Source organism: Monodelphis domestica, chromosome 8 (assembly GCF_027887165.1).
Source record: "Monodelphis domestica isolate mMonDom1 chromosome 8, mMonDom1.pri, whole genome shotgun sequence".
NCBI classification, from domain to species: Eukaryota; Metazoa; Chordata; class Mammalia; order Didelphimorphia; family Didelphidae; genus Monodelphis; species Monodelphis domestica.
Window position 1 is genome coordinate 147,626,080 of NC_077234.1, and position 17,675 is coordinate 147,643,754.

Below are 17,675 nucleotides of genomic sequence, written 5' to 3' on the forward strand. Positions count from 1 at the left end.
AATATGTTCTCTAATTTTTTTATAATTAATATTGGTTTGTCCTCAAATGACGGCATATCTTCCTTCAATTTATTTAAATCCTCAGGGCTAAAAGGTGTATGATGTCTTACAGATACCAAGTTTCCATTTTTATTAAAAGTGGGTACTTCCCTTAAAGGAAATAAGCTATCTGAATTATTTGGTACTCCTGTTTCTAGACTTCTTGCTCCATTCTCAGTGGGGGTAAGTATGAGAAAAAGAAGAGTTGGGCACACTAAGGGAGAGGGTTTGTTGTTGTCCCATAGTGCCAGAAGGATCAGAGGGTATGAATTTAGGTTGGAATGTGAACTTAAAGTGAATTGTGTAGGGTGAGAAGGAGGAGCAAAGGAAGAAGTGTGAAAGGATATTGAGGTGTCAGGATTGGAGAAATCAGTAAGGTGTGAAGGAGAGGGATTAGGATCAGAAGTATGGGCAGATTATGAACTTAGAGTTGAGGTTGTAGGATCAGAAGCATGAGTAGGGTTTTCTGAGGCTGATGGGGTAGGGAGGGGTGGGTTGGTTAGGAACAGGGGGTTCTAAGGCAGAGTTGGCAGGAGGAGCAGTAGGTTGGCTAGGAGGGTTAATGTCCAGAGCAAGTTGGGACAGAGATTCTGATGATGTTCTTAACTCTCATTTAATATTTCTCATAAAAGCTGTGAGTTCCCCCAAACTTTCCTCTATAAGTTCAAGCTGAGTATTTTGTTCTGCATTTTGTTGAGTAGTAGAAGGAACACTCGGTTGGTTTGACTGAGAAGTGTGTTTTTAAAGGAAATACAATATTACAGCTATAACAATCAAAATCCCAAGGGGGAGTACTGTGTTGATTATACTTTGCCATAAATCCCATGGTATGAGAAATTTTAGAGAGAAAAAGAATTCAAATCTTACAAGGTTGGTCATGGAACTAGATAGCCAGTTGTTAAGTAGGTTGTGAACTGGCTGTAACCACACATTTTTTAAGTAAACACGTGGGGAGAAGGACAAGGCTAGAACTTTCCCCAGGTTTGTCTTAATCTTAATTTAGGCAGTTGTTCCCTAAAGGAAAGGATTTAGAAATAATTATCCTAGCCAGGACTTTAGAGCCCTATTGCTAAGATCTAAAACAGCTTAATTTAAGGAGAATCAAAAAGGTTTTTTACTCACCCGTTCTTGCAGCTGTAATTTTGAAGCCAAGTTAAAAAACCTTAATTGCTAATGAGTAGGATGGACTAATATAATAAAAATGACAGTCCTACCCAAACTTATTTAATTGTTTAGTTCCCTACCTTTCGAACTACCAAGAAACTTTTTTACTGAATTAGAAAAAAAAATTTAATTTGGAAGAACAAAAGATCAAGGATATCCAGGGAAATCATTAAAACTAAAATGTGAAGGAATGTTGCCTAGCAGTACCAGATCTTAAACTATACCATAAAGCAGTGGTCATCAAATCCATATGATACTAAGAGGCAGAAAGGAGAAGGAGTGGAATAGACTTGAGATAAGTGACCTCAGTGAGACTATCTATGATAAATCCAAAGATCCCAGCTTTAGGGACAAAAATCAAGTATTTGACAAAAACTGCTGGGGAAATTGGAAGACAATATGGGAGAGATTAGGTATGGATCAACATCTCACACCCTACACCAAGATAAACTCAGAATGGGTGAATGACTTGAATATAAAGAAGGAAACTATATGTAAATTAGGTGAACACAGAATAGTATACTTGTCAGATTTTTGGGAGAGGAAAGATTTTAAGACCAACAAGAGTTAGAAAAAATCACAAAGTGTAAAATAAATAATTTTGATTACATTAAGTTAAAAAATTTTTTGTATATACAAAACCAATGCAACCGAAATAAGAAGGGAAACAACAAATTGAGAAAAGTCTTCATAACAAAAACCCCTGAAAAAGGTCTAATTACACAAATTTATAAGGGGCTAAATAAATTGCACAAAAAATCAAGCCATTCCTCAAATGATAAATGGGTAAGGGACATGAATAGGCAATTTTCAGATAAAGACATCAAAAGTCTTAATAAGCACATGAAAAAGTGTTCTAAATCTCTTATAATTAGAGAAATGTAAATCAAAATAAGTCTGAGGTATCACCTTACACCCAGCAGATTGAATAACATGACAGCAAAGGAAAGTAATGAATGTTGGAGGGGATTTTGCAAAATTGGGACATTAATGCATTGTTGGTGGAGTTGTGAATTGATCAGACCATTAAGGAGGGCAATTTGGAATTATACATAAAGGACGCTAAAATTCTGTCTGTGCTTTGACTCAGTCATAGCCCTGCTCAGTTTATAGCCCAAAGAGACAATAAGAAAAAACAATTGTACAAGAATATTCATAGCCACACCATTTGTGGTGGCAAAAATTTGGAAAATGAGGGGATGCTCTCTGATTATGGAATGGTTGAACAAATTGTGGCATAAGTTGGTGATGGAATACTATTGTGTTCAAAAGAATAATGAACTACAGGAATTCCATGTGAACTGGAATGACCTCCAGGAATTGATGCAGAGTGAGAGGCACAGATCCAATAGAATATTGTACACAGAGACTGATACACTCTGGTGCAATTGGATGTAATGGACTTCTCTATCAGTAGCAATGCAATGATCCAGAATATTTGGGAGGAATTTATGAGAAAGAACACTATCCACATCCAAAGGAAGAACTGTGGGAGCAGAAACATGGAAGAAAACTAAATGCTTAATCACATGGACTGATGGGGATATGATTGGGGATATAGACTTTAAATGATCACCCTAGTGCAAACATCAACAATATGGAAATAAGTTTTGATCAAGGACATATGTAGAACCCATTGGAATTGCAAGTTGGCTATGGGAGCATGTAGGGGTAGGGAAGGAAGGAACATGATTCTCATAACCAAGGAAAAATATTCTCAATTTACTAAGTAAATAACATTTTCAAAAGAAAATTATATAGAAACTTAAAAAAAAAAAGCTTTTTCTCTGGCTTTCCTGGGAAGAGGGTGTATTGCTAGGTTTGTTGATTATTAATAACTAGTGTAGACTGTTAGATAGATAGTTGGATATATTATCAAATAGAGAGAGTAGTACGAGTAGGAGAGGGCTTCTGCCTAACAGAAGATATTGCCTCCTGAGGCAGATAGATATAGGATTTCTAGAAAAATTTAGTTAGTATTGGGATCTTGGGTATAGTTACAAGACATTGTAATATTACTTCCACTTTCCTCCTTCCTATTTCCTATCCATATTGCCTAATAATAAACTAAGTGCTTTGCATTTAAGAAGCTGCTCTCTTGACTTTTGTTCAAACTCCAACCCCTAAAATGTAATCCCTCAAAGGGTTCTAAGCATTTTTGGGTTATCATGTGTTATAAACCCTGTTGCCAATCTTGGGAAATATGAGAATCCCCCTCTTTAAATAATATCATTAAACATATTAACTTGTAGAATTTTTAAGGAAACAACATTTATTTGAATTTAGTTATGAAAATTTACTTATAAAAATTCATAAACCATAGGGTGAAAAGCCCTATGCAAAAAATAATAATTCTACAATGATATTTTGGAAAGCATATTAATTTGGTTATAATGGGTTTGCTAACATTATTAAAGAATACGTATTAGAACACTGTATATCTAGAAAGACCTCTTTTTTTCTCTTTATTGATCAATGTAAAAAGAAGGAAAGGAAGAAGGAAAGAAGGAAGAGAAGGAGAGAAAAAAGAGATGGGTGGGAGGGAAGAAAATTCAAAAGTCCCTAATAATTATTTTTAAAATCAGCTTTTATTAATATAACATATATAACTCCATAAATGCTTTGGGACTTTAATGATTAGATTTTTAAAGTAACATAGAGTGGCCAGGTTAATTAGAAGTCTCTTCTCCAGGCTGAAACATGAAACCTTTAAAAGTTGGCAAGACCCGCAAGAACTTGTCCTCCTCTGACCTAGCATTTAAGAAACCAAGTTCATAGCATTTTCTTCACTAAAATGCAAATTTAAATTGTCAATATGAAGACTTAAAAATTAACAACAAAAAAATTCCCACAAAGATTTAGTCAAAAATGTTCTACATAAAGAATTTAATAGTCAATAATAACATTGTATAGTCCTTTTTTATTTTAAAATGCTTTATTTCTTTTTGTTTTATATTATATAATTTCAATTCCCAAATTTCAATACTTGGATATAATGTTGGAATTATTTTGTTACTCAAAAGAGTGATTGAATAATATATATATATATGTGTGTGTATATATGTATGTATGTATATTTTGCATCTATAATATGCCAGAATATAGCCAGTGCTGTAGATATTGATACAGAAAACAATTCTTTCCCTCAAGAGAATAAATATATCCAAATAGTATTCAATGAAAGAGAGGTAGAATTTAGAGACACAGTGGAATAAGATAGAAATGATAGGCAACTAGCAATGGAACTAGAAAAGTGTATAATGGTCTGGGAAGAGAGTGGAATGAGTAAATGAACTGTGCAGGTGAAGTTTTACCTTTCCTGTACACAATAACTATGAGGAGGGTGGATTGTGAATATGCCTAGTCTGAAGAACAATTATTTAATAAATTTTCTTTTTGGAGTGTACAAATAAAATAGGGAAGTTGTTAAATTTTTTAAAATCCATTGAGAGTCCTCCAAATATTCTCATCTTAACTAAACACAGCAGTAAAGAACCTGTTAAAGTCTCAACAATGTCCCCAAACACTGAGGCAGATGAAAGATAGAATACCAATAGGATAACAATGTCCTTTCACCTCAATGCATCATTCTATCCATTCATGCCCAAAAAGGAGATGGTCATGAGATGGCCTCTAGGAGCAGATAGAAAGTTGATTTTTAGTAAAGATATTAAAAAAATATAACAAGTACTTCCTATATATCAGGCATTATGCTAACTGCTGGGGATATACAGAAAGACTAAGAGAGTACCCACTGACAAAATAGGGTTATATACTGTGAATGTCCTTTGTACCCAAGAACTGGTTTGGTCAGCTACATTTAACATTTCAAAGGCAAAATGGGGAAGTTAACCTAATACAAGGTTAGCAAACATTACTTATGACTTAAATTTCAGTTGAAGAGTGAGATGAACAGTCTAGATCATTTATTGACCAAGGGATCCAAATGCCCCATTCACATTGAATTTCTGAGTATCTTCCCAGAGAAAAAAAAAAGAAAGAGTAGAGACCCAGGACAACTGTGCTCTCAAGCAGTGTACGTAACACATTGTATGCTCAAGCCAACATTGTGTGTCTGTGGAATTGTAGGGCAAGAAAGTCACAGACTTTCATGTCTGTGAGTAATAAAATGCCGGAGTTGGAATCATTTGAGCACTTCAGGTTCCAGCTTAGTACTTCCTCATTCAGAGTTCCCTGACATTACTTCAGGGAAATTTGTCCATTTTTATTCATCTATATATAATAGATGTTTTACAAATGTTACTTTTATTTTTTCTTTATTTTATTTTAATAATAAAATTACACATAAGTTTTACAAAGTCATATGAGTCATGTTGTCTCCCTCCCTTCTTCTCTTCTCCCTCCTAGAATTGACATGCATTTAAGTCTGGGTTATACATATATTATCAAGGAAAACAAAATGTTACTTTAAAGTTGTAAAAATATCAAGATTAAAATCTAAGAGAACTGCAATAAATTTTAATAGACTTTGCACAATTCATCTCCTAAATCAACAAAATTCTGGTCGCATTGAATATGTTGTAGAATGACATTGATCTTTCCTAAGTTTTAATTTAAAATTTTTTAGAAATATTTTTCACAATTAATGTAATAAGAATTTTTAACATATATTTTCTGAAATAATAATATCTAAATTGTCTTTGTTTCTCTTTTATCTTATCCCTCCATTTGAAGATAAATAATTTAATCTGCATTATACATGTATGATCATGCAAATCATATTTCTGTGTTGGTCATGTTATCAATTAATACTCATATGAAACCAAAACCCCCAAATAAAAAATACTAATAAGTAACATCCTTCGATCTGCATTCAGACTCCATCAGTTCTTTCATTAGAGACAGATCATATTCTTTTTCATAATTTGTCCTGAATTATTTTGGAGCTTTGTATTGCTGAGAATAACCAAGTCTTTCAGTTGATCTTTGTACAATATTGGTGTTACAATTTATAAGGTTGTCCTGGTTGTGCTTATTTTACTCTGCATTAATTCAAAGTAGGACATTGTAGGTTTTTCTCTGAAATGATACTGTTCTTCATAACTCATAGCACAATTGTATTCTATCACAATCATATACCACAATATGTTTTACCAGTCCCTAATTGATGGACATCTCCTCAATTTTCAATTATTTGCCATTTCAGAAAGAACTGCTATAAATATTTTTGTACAGATAGTTTCTTTTACTGCCTTGATCCCTTTGGGATACAAATATAGTAGTGGTATTTTTGAATCAAAAGGTATGCACAGTTTTATAACATTTGGGCATAGTCATAATTGTCCTGCAGAATGGTTGGATTAGTTCACAATTTCACTAAAATGCATTAGTGATTCAATTTTACCACATCCCCTCAAATATTTATAACATTCTTTTACTGTCATATTAGACAACCTGATAGGCATGAGATCGTACTTCAAAGTAATTTTCATTTTCATTTTTCTAATCAATAATGGTTTAGAACCTTTTTTTCTATGATTTTAAATAGCTTTGATTTCTTTATCTGAAAGCTAACTGTTCATATTCTCTGGCTATTTGTCAATTAGGGAATGAATTGAATTATTAAAACATGGCTCAGGACCCTATATATTTGAGAAATGAGATGTTATCAGATAAATTTCTAGTAATTATCCCTGTCCTTATTTGTATTTTAATCTTGATTGTTTTGGTTTTGCTTATATAAAACCTTTTTAATGTAAAGTAATTACATGTAAAGTAAAATTATTCATCTTATATCCCAAAATGTACTCTCTTGTTTGGTCATGAATCTGTTCCTTTTTCCATAGATCTAATTAATAAACTACTTCAACCATAATTTGTCAATACTACCATCTTTATGTCTAAATTATATACTCATTTTACCATATCTTGATATAAGTTATGAAATACTGGCCTATCAGTCATTTATACCATATTGTTTTCCAAGCAAATTTTGTTAAATAATTCTTTTCCAAAAAGCTAGGATATTTAGTTTTATCAAACATTATACTTCTATGGTAATTTACTACTCTATATTTTGTAGTTAATCTATTCTCTTGATCTATCATTCCATTTCTTAGCCAGTAACAGATAATATTGATAATTACTATTTTATACTACTGTGTGAGATCTAGTATATCTAGATACTTTTTTATGTAGAATGACTGGTATGGAACTAAATAAATAAATTGATATATAAGATGTCATTTTTGTTTAATAAGTGTAGCCTATCTATGAACAATTAACATTTTTTTTACAGTTTAGATCTGACTTTATTTGTATGCAAAACATTTGAGAGAGAGAGAGATTTTAAGATTTTAAGACATATTACAAGTGGCACCCCAGTTAGAGAACAGGAATCAATCCATCATTGGGAGTTATTGGCAGTTAGAAGTGACTGGGGGGAGGGGTAACCATCTTGACACACAGAATCCTGTGAACAGTACTCCTTATGGGGGAAGTGCTTAAAGGGCAAATTCAAACAGATGTAACAGCCTCTTTTTCTGGGGGAGGCTTGTAAAAGAATAAGGGGTGAAATTGAGGTACATTGATATACAAAATGAACCAAAAGATACTAGGGAGCTACATAGTGCTACTGATAAGGGCACACATATACTACTCACTTTTTGGGATGATAACTAACATCATTTATAATGTTATAGTGACAGTACTGAACATCTAAGTATTGGGAGTAAATAATATTCGAGATAAAAAATTTGTGGCCAATATTTCCTGCCATTTGTGGGTCTGTAACAATGGCATGGCAAGTCTATAGCACTGTAAAAAGGGGACTAAGAGTGACCATGGGCAAGGGTGACAACAACAGTGACAGTAAACTAGAGAGAGTGCTTTCTCACATCGCCCCCATGACAGAAATGTAAGGAGACATCATGACCAAGATAGACAAGTTGGGGATGGGAAAGGACTATGGCAAACACAGATACTGACAAATTCAATAATACTAGGGAAGTTCATTAACTGCTTTACCTGTGGGGCTCTGCACAGAGAAATCCATGGCAGAAAAACAAACCAATATAGAATCCACACAAATAGGAGGGGCTGCAGGGGCACAAAAGTTCATTCCTCTTCAGTATTTTGTAAAAATAATGCCAAATTCAGGCATTGTCCATATGAAACTTCAGAAGCCTTTTTTAGCCATGGACTTGGAGACACTTCATAAATGAATGCCCATTTTTGCACCGAGACTTTCAAATGTCTGAAGGAGCTATACCAGGCCTTTAAATTATTTGATCAAAATTTTGAGGATACTGAACTTTTATTGAAAGAATTATTTACTCCCCAAGAACATGCCCAATTCATTAGAAAAACCAGAGAGGATCCAAATCTCATCAGGTGGCCAGACTATTATGGAGATATAGAATTTTCTAGACCCTAGAACCTAACTTACCTCAAAAAAGCTAGAGAAGACTTCCTAGAAGCAATTAAGTCATTCTGTGTTAGTCCTAATGTATGAGTCAAATTTGAGCTAACCAGACAAGATCCCAAAAGAGAACATGGAAACCATTTTAGGATATGCCCAAGTTAGTGAGCAAGCAATACCATATGAAAAGAGGCAAATTTTAAGGGAATGTAACAGCACTATTAGGACCTTCTTCAGGAACTACTGCCCCACATACAAATGTAACTTTGGGGGACTCACACTCCTTAGATGGAGAAATGAGTGTTGAAGGCAGTAAGGGTTGATGAAAAAGACTTCCCTCACTATTCTGTCCCAGAGTCCCTGAATTACTTGAGGGAGACACTGAGGGAGATCTTCCCTCAGTGAAGGCTTGCCTCTTGATTGCTGTGCCAGGCCTCAAGGGCAGCAGGGAAGTCTTCTCTACAAGGAGTGATATGTGGAACCTCAATCCAGATATGCACAGCTTTGGGGTGCTCACAAGCCTCATTCTCATGTCTTCTTGAAAACTGGCAACAAGATGGAGTCTGCCAATGGACTTACTCTCTAGATGTAAATTAATGAGATTTAATTCGCTGACTGACTGTTTATTTCATTTAATTGTTGATTGAGGCAAAGGGTAGAGGTTAGAAGGGTTGTGGACTGCCCTAAATCTCTTTCTAATAAAACTAATTACTGAAGTACTAGATTTTCTTGTAAGCAGCGGAGAGTTAGAAAAGGGGAAGAGAGCACTACTTACTGATTTGAGTACAGTATCTCAATAGTTCATAGAATGAAAGTCTTTGAAGAAATTTGGTTTCTTGATAGGAACCAGTGATGATTTAAACAGGAACCCTTGATGTTAAAATTTCCATCAGTGTCAGAATTCCCCAATGGTGTCTTGAATGGCCATGAGAAACAGCTTCTCCTTCCACTCCCTTCTGTGTCTCCACACTCAAGACCCCTCTCCTCAGGAGAATTTCCCAGAAATCCTCGGTCCATTTCCAACTACATTTCTGCCTCATGCAACTGTAGAGCTCTCAACATTTCCATTTCCCTCAATGATTCTTTTGTCCTACTCCACATCATTACAATAAGATTAGCCTACCTATGAACAATTAACATTTTTCTGGTTTAGATCTGACTTTATTTGTGTGAAAAACATGAGAGAGAGAGAGAGAGAGAGAGAGAGGGAGTCAGAGAGAATCAGAGAGAGGCTGGGAGCCAATTTGCCAAAGTAAGGAATTATTATTTTAATTGTATCTTAATTTATAATTATTTATTAAATAGTAGAAAGGGCAAAGAAAGAATAGGCACCAGCCTCATGTGTCTGGCTGTTCCCTTTGCAATATTTTTCCCTCAGCCAGCTTCTCTGTCATACCTCAGGCACATTGGGACACTGTTTTGGATAACCAGAAGTCAAACAAATATGTGCACCAGGGCCCCCATAGGCAGTTATCTGCAATTTCTGGCACTCTTCTAGCAGCCTCCCCAAGAGTCAGTTGCATAGTTTCACTACAGATGTATCAGTGCTTTCAAAGTCACTCCATCTCTATGCAGTTGTAAGAGAAAAATAACTTCATTCCTTTTCCTATTCTTTTTATACTCATTTTGTTAAACTTTTCTGAGCCCATCTGATTTTGTAGACTCCAACCTCAGTCTGAATAAGAGGTGGATCTTCTGGATGTCAAGAGATACCATTTGGTCCCTAGAAGAGCAACACAGCAACAGCACACTGTTTCCCAGAATTATTGGAACTCCAAACATCACCTCAGAAAAAAAAATGTTATTCAAAATTTCAGAAGTAAGATCCTTTATTTTAAAATTCTAACTTGTCTTGACAGGATAGTGTTAATGTTTCACAGGATAGTCATCCTACCCAAACCTTCCAAAAAGATGAAAATAGAATATAAAACACCTCAAAACAAAGGAATGCAGGACAGACACATCTCATTGAGGTGAGAGGTTAGCCTATTGAATGCTGCATCAGAGGGAGCTTATAGAACACAGAACAGTCCAGAATACTTCCACAAGTATAGCCTGAGATAAAAAGTCAACCAGATAGGGGAGCACCATTACTTATAAGCAAGTGGCCTGAGAATGAAAGAAAAGCAGATCCAGCAGCAGCACATGGACTATCAAACGTCCTAAGGCAATGAGACTACAGAATGGAGGAGTAGCCCAATGCTACTTCTACCCAATTCCAAATGGCCTGGCATAACAAAAGTGCAGAGAGGGGAGTAGCCCAGAACTAGCACTATGTGCTTTCACATGACCTAAGACAATAAGTCCACAGAGCAGTGGGCATCCTGACACAGGAGACAATGGAGGTGAATAAAAGAAGTGGGAGAGGAATATATCTAGAAGAAAAAAAATTCCACAAGCCAATTCACAAGAAGGCAGTCAGTTCAGTCCCTGCAAGTGTGCACTGAGGGACCCAAAGGCAAAGACCTACACTGAGCACCAGTGTAGCTGAGCACACTAGGCTACAAACTTGGAACAACCCAAAAGCAGAACAGAACTTCAACATTTAGACAAGGTAACAAGAGGAAGAATAATAACTGAGAAAATGACCAAAAGATTAGGAAAAAAATAACTGACCTGAGAAAGTTATTTTATTGAAAGGGAAGACCAAACCATAAATCCAGACAAAAACAATAATAGAAAAAAGGATATAGGTAAAGCTATAAAGAAAAAGTGAGAAATGATGTCAGGCCCCAAAAGACCTCTTGAAAGAACTTGGAAATAAGTCAACAAAGGAAAAAGAAAAGAAATGATAAAAAAAATTCAGTAAGTTGGAAAGTAACATAGGCCAAATGGAAATGGAGGCAAAAAAACTCACCAATTAAGAAGAAAAAAAAACAACCTAAAATCTACAATAGACCAAAATGAAAAGGAAACATCAAACCTCAAGAAAGAAAAAAAAAGTTTCCTAAAATGAGAATTGAGCAAAATTGATGTTAATGAGTCCATGAGGCATCAGTAAATAATGACAAAATTAAAAGAATGAAAAAATAATGAAAATCTCAAATACTTCCCTGGGAAAATTAATTGACCTGGAAATTCTATCCAGGAGAGACAATCTAAAAACCATTAAAATATCTGAAAGCTGTAAACCAAAAAAAAAATAGTGCTGGGAGATCATATTACAAAAATTAATAATATTTTCAAGTAGGAAGGAAAAAATAAATTGAAGGAATCCAGTCATCACCTCCTAAAAGAGACCCTGAAATAAAATATCCCAGAATTATTATAGCAAAAATCATAAATTCCCATACAAAGGGAAAAGTACTGTGGGCAGCAAGAAGGAAACAATTCAAATATTGTGGAGTTACAGTAGTATTACACAAGACCTGGCAGCTTCTGCATGAAAGGATTGGAAGGCATTGAATGTGATATTTTGAAAGATAAAGGCCTATAAGCAACAAACATATACCCAACAAAGCTGAGCATAAACCTCCAGGGACAAAAAAAAAGTGACATTTAATGAAATGGAAGACTTCAGGTATTATTGCCAAAAACCAATCTGATGACTGAATTAAACAATGAAGGGAAGCATAAAAAGATAAAGAAGAATTTGAAAACTTAAAAGTTGGATACGGTGGAATTTAGTATGTTCATGTTATTAAATTAAGCTATATTATTTAAATTTCTCAGAATACTATATCTTGATTTTATAATTATGATATATTAAATAGTAAAACATAGGCCAGAGAAAGAGAGAAGCACAATTCTCATAGAGGTGGTTAGTTCTTTCATCCACCTCCTTAACAAGCAGACAAGTCTATGCCAATCCAAACTTTACTTTCTCCTAAGGCCTTAGTTCCAGAAAGAGACCATCTTTCTTTCTTCTTCATCAACTTCTGTTCTTCATAATGTTCCTTTCCGAAGTCTCTCTGGACAATTAAGACCTCAAACAACACAAGAGTTATGGCTTCCTGTATCCAGGAGTAACCAGGTGTCTTTTAGAATGGCCTCAGAACACATGCAGTCTTTTTCAGCCTGGTATCATCTACTAAGAGACTAGTTTAGAGATAAAAATAGAACTTTTCTTTAGCCTGGCTCAGCAAGGGGTACAAGTTAGTTTGAAGTGCCAGTCTTAAGACAAAGAAAAACTTTTCTTTTTTGCTTTAAAATCTAAAAGATATTGTGTGGGCCAATAAGGGGTAAAAATTAATATTAATTTTCCACATTCCTTCCTCTGATTAATTGGGGGACATGTTAGTATCCCCAACTGAACCAATCATTCCATTAATGATATCTATGAATTGAAGGATTGTCTCACTTACAGATCTCAACTTTATTAGTTTTTAAAATTAAAAATGGAAGAAAAATACTGAAAAATGAGCAAAACAAATCTCAACATAGAAAGGTATTTTGGTGACAAGGAAGATCAAAACATAAACTCCGAAGAAGACAAAAAGTAAGACAATAGAATAAAGCACTGAATCCAAAGACTACAAGAAAAACATGAGGTCATGAAGTTTGGCTGAACTACCTATCGACAGCTTAGTTTGTTTAAAAAAACACAAAAACATAAAACAAACTGAAGGTCATCTCTTTCTTACTCCTATATTCTTAAAAGTAAGCTAAAACTGTTGTTTTTCTTCCAAACTTTTTTCCTTTTGCTTTTACTGTGGTATTTTTACTCCATTCCTGACCTTAAGGAAGGTTTTCCTTTTATATTTCTGGCTTGTTCTTTTCTTTCCAACTGAAAAGAAAACACTATTATTAGCAAATACATATATACAAAACTACAGGAGACCTATTCACACAAAAAAATAGACATGAAAAAGTTACAAAGAACTTAAAATCTTACTTAAAGTTGTTTCTTGACAGTTTCAGTTTTTCAAGAAATTAGAATTAAAAAAAAAATTCTACTCTTCAGGTAAGTCAATCTTTGTGGGGGAAAAAAAACTTAGTAAAAGCAAAAATTAAAAATGAAGAATTCAAATTCCTTATTCATTGGTCACTATTTATTGTGACTAAAATTCTTTTGTGACCAAATCTTAATTTTATCATTACTATTTATTAAATGACAAATAAAGCAGGCCAGAGAAAGAAAGTATGATCCAACTGCGGCTATCTAGCTCTTTCAGGCACTTCCTCCTTGAGCAGGCTGTGCCAGCTCTGAGTCAGACCACACTCCCTCCTGTATGTGGTTCCAAGCAAAAAGAACTACTTCCTCTCCTCTCTATCAACTTATGCTCATCATGATATCCCTTTCCTGAGATTCTCCAATTGGAAGATTCAGATTGCAATCAGGACAAAATGAGGGGTTTCTGGATGCCAGGAATAATCATGTGGTTTTTAGAATGATACTACTGTGGATGTGGTGTTTCCCAGAAAGACATTCATTAACTAAATTTTTTTTACACATAAAGAAATAATTTTTCTCCATCTGGTTTAAGCAAGACTAGGGGAAGAGTCAGTTCAGATCTTCAGGATTAACATCAAATGTATTGTATTTTCCTTAAAATCACAATATTCTGTTGGGGACCAAAAAGATATAGATGTTATTATTCAATTTCTAAAGAGACTTAAGATATATATGACACTTGAATCATGTGAGTAACTTAAAGTATCCAAGATACTACACCCCAGGAATGGAGCTAAGCTTATAAAATCAAGGGGAAAAATATAACTCCTAAATAAGCAAAGACAGAGGAAAAAATCTATATAAGAAAAATATTTCAACAAGAGAATTGACAAAAAATGTGAGATCACAAAAGGATTACAATAGAAAAACAAAAGTGAATGAAGAATCAAAGAAAAAAGTGAACAAATGTAAAGCCAAAAATGAACTCCAAGAAAAGTTACAAAAAAAAGAAAAGAAAATAGCAAGATACTTAGAAGAAAATTTAGAATAGAAAAGGATAGAAAAAATCAAGAGTTTACAAAATATGCTGAAGAAAACTGTCCCCCATTCCCCAAAATAAACCCAATATCTCAAACAGATAAAAAAGTCTAAGAAAGTTAAGAATCTCAAAGAAGAAAACGGCTATTTTTTCTTTTAAATAGTTTCCAATTGTCCTCAAAATTAGAATTCAACAAATGGAAGCTAATAACATCATTAGGCACCAGGGGGAAAAATTAAAAATTCAAAAGAATGGGGGAAAAAAACCAAGAGAATCTGAAATCACTCCCTGGAAAAATAACTGACCTTGGAAAAAGATCCAGGGTGTGTGTGTGTGCATGAGTGTGTGTGTTATAATCTAATAATTGTTGGATTGCCTTAAAGTCATCATGCAAAAGAAAAAGAGAACCTGGTCATCATCTTGGAAGAAATTATCAGGGAAAATTTCTCTGATGTTCTTGAACAAGATTGGAAAATCAAAACAATACATGGATCACCTCTTAGAAGACATTTCAAATAAAAAACCCAAGAATATTACAATGAAATTCTAGAACTCCCAGGTCAAGAAAAAAATACTATAAGCAACAAGGGGAAAAAATGAAATATTGTGGAACCAAAGTCAAATTATAAAGGAACTAAAGTCAAGATTACACAGGACCTTCTAAATTAAAAAAATCAGAAGGTATGTATATGCTATTTTTAGGGCCTATAACCAAAAATCATCTACCCAACAAAACTAAGTATTATACTCTTTGGAAAGAAATGAACACATACTCAAGTAGATAGCTTCCAGGCATTTATAACAAGAGCTAAAAAGAAAATTAAGTGAAAAAATTTGACTCTCAAGAGAACCATAAAAAAGAGAAAAAGAAAAAAAGAAAAACTCAAGGGAATTAGTGTGATTATTTTAATAACATCCCTACATGGGAAAGTAAAAAGTAGTAATTTCAGATTTCTGTGATGTAAGATCCACATAAAGAATTGAATGTTTAAGGTAATCAAAGGAAACAGTGGTCAAAGTGATTATATTTCTTACATGGTAAAGTAGAAATCAGATTACTCAACATAATTATAGTAGAAGAATGAAGATATGTAACATAATCAAGGAAACATAAAAAAGCTATTATAAAGATTCTTAACATATATATAAGGTACTTTAAGTATCTAAGATACCTAAGGTTACTTAGCTACATAAGGTTAAAAAGATATTTAAGAATGTATCAATCTTAGGGTAATGAATAGGAGGATATATAGGCAGAGAGCAAGGAATAAATTGAACATGATATAAAGGTACTGAAAAATTTCAAGGGATAAGAAAGGAATACTCTGAATAAAGAGAAAAGGAAAGAAGGTTGGAATAAGTTATGTCATATGAAGAGACATTAATAATCAAAACAGTACAAGTGAGGAGGGATGGGCAATTAAGCAATCTTTCATCTGAATTGGCACAAATAAAAAATAAAATTCACACCAATTTAGAAATGTAAGGAGCTCAATAGGGAAGTTATAAAGGAGGGGGGGATGGAGAGAACAGAGAGAAGGGAGGGAGAAGTCAAGGAGGTGGGTAAAAAGAAGAAAAAAATTATGAAAAGGGAAATCCAGAAATGACAGAAAGAAAAGAATTAATTATTAAAAATAAGATGGAGGAAAATATGCAGTAATTATGAATGTCATTGAGAATGGGATGAATTCATCTAAAATGCAAAAATTCTACAATATGCTGTCTACAAGAAATTTGTTTAAAGTAGAGAGACAAGTACAGAGTGATGGTGAAGGGCTAGAGCCCTTCTAAACTATGTTTGAGTTAATTAAAGAGTCAGGGGGAGCACTTATGATCTCAGACAAAGCAAAAGTAAAAAATTACCTAATTAAAAGACATAAGAAGGAAATTATATTGATAAGTGGAATTATGGATACTGAGTTAATATCAGTATTAAACATAGATGCACCAAATGGCATAGCCTACAAATTTCTAAAGGAGAAATTATTTGAATTATCAGAAGAGATGGACAATAAAACTATATTAGTAGGGGACATTAACCTTACCCTTTCAGAATTAGTTAAATCAAACCAAAAAGTAAGCAAGAAAGAAATGAATGAGGTGAATAGAATTTTACAACAATTAGTCCTGATAGACCTCCATAGCTAACCAAATGGGAATCAAAAGGACTGTATCTTTCATAAGAATGAAATTATATAATGCCATATGAAAGCAACACAACCCAATTTAGAAAAGCAAAAATATAAATTTCATATTTTTTCTGACTACAATGTTAGAAAAATTATACTGAATAAAGGGCTTGGAAAGGTCCAAAAATTAATAGGAAACTAAATAACCTCATCTTAAAGAATGAGGGAATTTGAGAACAAATCACAAAACACTCAACAATTTCATTAATGAGAATGGCAAGATAAGAAGACAACACAACCAAAAGTTTTGGGATGTAGCCAAAGCAGAATTTAGGAAAAAAATTATACCTCTAAATGCTTACATCAATAAAACAGAGAAATACTAGGTCAATGAATTGGGTATGCAAAAACAACAACAGAAAACTAGAAAAAGAACACATTCAAAACTTCCAATTAATTAAAAAATTAGGAATACTGAAAATCAAATGAGAGTTTAATAAAATAAAAAGCCAGAAAACCATTAAATTAAAATTAGAAAATTACTTTTATAAAAAATCAATAAAATAGATTGACCATTGATCAATTTGAACAGAAAAAAGAAAGAAAAAACAAAATATCATTATTGAAAATTAAAACACTGGAATTACAACCTGAGAAATAAATTAAAACAAGTATTTAAAGTTATTTTGACCAAGTATATGCCAAAAAGTTTGCTACTCTAAGTGATATAGATGAATATTTAAAGAAATATAAAATGTCCATATTCACAACAGAGGAAATAGAATACTTAACCAATCTAAATTAAAAAAAAAATAAATTGAGCAAGTCATCAATGAATTTCCTACAAAAAAAAAAAACTGTCAGAGCCAAATGCATTCACAAGTGAAATCTTCTAAATATTTGAAAAAAAAATTTGTTTCCATACTATATAAGCTATTTGGAAAAATAAGTGAGGAAAGAATGCTTTTGAAGTCCTTTTATGACACAAAAATAGTGCTGATCAGTAAACCAGAAAAAACAAAAAGAAAAAAACTACACAGTAATATTCCTAATGAATATTTATACAAATGTCTTTAAAAATATTCAAAG